General features: G+C 35.4%; 1 long non-coding RNA gene and 1 other non-coding gene across 2 annotated transcripts; both read right to left on the bottom strand.

The window, feature by feature from the left end:
• On the bottom strand, positions 1-1,159 carry LOC121175271 (uncharacterized). Its single transcript, XR_005892515.1, has 2 exons — positions 358-1,159; positions 1-272 (listed from the first exon to the last, which is right to left on the bottom strand). It is a non-coding gene; the product is annotated as an uncharacterized lncRNA (long non-coding RNA).
• On the bottom strand, positions 654-804 carry MIR156D (microRNA MIR156d). Its single transcript, NR_048580.1, has one exon. It is a non-coding gene; the product is annotated as a microRNA MIR156d (primary transcript).
• Positions 1,160-1,431: the final 272 nt, after the last annotated feature.

The raw sequence follows: 1,431 nt of genomic DNA, 5'->3' as shown, positions 1-1,431 counted from the left end.
TTATGAAAGTAATACATATCTAATATTGCTCAAATATTTAATCAATCTTATAGATAGTAAAGAAAATTAATAGGAAAAAGAACAGCCCTCTCTTATTATGTCAGAGAGGCCGTAGCAAATTAAATACAAGCTTTTGAACAAGAGGGATATTACGGAATGAATTGCACTTGCACAAAAGTTAAACCCTTGACCAGTTTCTCATTCTAACCTCCTCCTACCATCAACAAACAGATTCGTAGTATTCAACAGCCACAGCGGTAGTTCACGTCTGACTGCAAAATACAAAGGTTAATAGCCATCACCATTTATACAAGCAAATTAATATTTATAGGAGAATATGGTTTGAAGGTTTTAAACTGATAACAAATTGTGGATCCAATTGTAATCGCGATGCAGTAGCTGACACTCCATATGACCTTGCGGCCGAAATTGCATTCCCAGCAGTTTTTTAAAAACCTTGTATGGTATAATGGTAAAATCTGCAATTAGAAGAGAAAACTAGCTAGCTAGGTAATAAATACCCAGGGTGAACATCAAATTATTATATATGAACAGGCTTATTAAAGTAATTTATATATGAATTATAGTTCCAGTAGATAGAAACGAAGTATATACTACACTAGCTAACAGTTGGTGTAGAGGGGGAATAGTGAGAAATGGAGGCTGAAGGTGATGACAGAAGTATAGAGAGCACAAAGGAGTAAGATGCACAATTCATCATGAGTTCCCTGCTATATATTATATAATATGCATATCATCATCTGTGCTCTCTATCTTCTGTCAACAACCTTAATTACCAAGTAGCAGTGCCTCCTTCTCATCTTTTCCCCTATTCTTCTACACCCCATGCACTGTTACCTCCCCCTAAACATAGAGATACGAAAGGGATGATAATCATCAAAGGAGGGATAAAATAGCAGAGAAGAATTCGAGTTTGGATGTTAGATTTCTCACTGGGCAGGAGCACCTATTTATAGGAAAAATGCTAAAAGAATGGCTAGAAGGGCCTCAAAATATTCCACTAGATTAGTTAGCTAGCTAGTACCAATGCAATGACACTTTCCATGTCCTCTTCATTTTGTAACCTTATGTAACTTCCTAACAACCCATTCACGTACTCCATGTAAAACCATGCACATATGTTAATCCACTTCTCAAATTATGCATGCACATGCATAGATTTTAATCTCACCCCTTACTTAACTTATATACATGGAACCCATTACATAGGAATTTTAGTGTTATCATTTTTTAGACACGTGAATTAATTAATTCAAAATATAGTGCAGCTAGCATGCACTACAAGATCCCTCCTTGAAAGATTTATGCAACAGTACTAGTTATTGATATTGATTTGCACCCATGTGCAATAGGATTGCTGTAAATTGTGTGAGATCATCATATTATTTCCAAGTGTTAATAGTCCTGTGA

Source organism: Glycine max, chromosome 8, assembly GCF_000004515.6.
Source record: "Glycine max cultivar Williams 82 chromosome 8, Glycine_max_v4.0, whole genome shotgun sequence".
Taxonomy (NCBI): Eukaryota; Viridiplantae; Streptophyta; class Magnoliopsida; order Fabales; family Fabaceae; genus Glycine; species Glycine max.
Note: the sequence above shows the minus strand (reverse complement) of the source record. Positions and strands in the feature narration are given on the sequence as shown.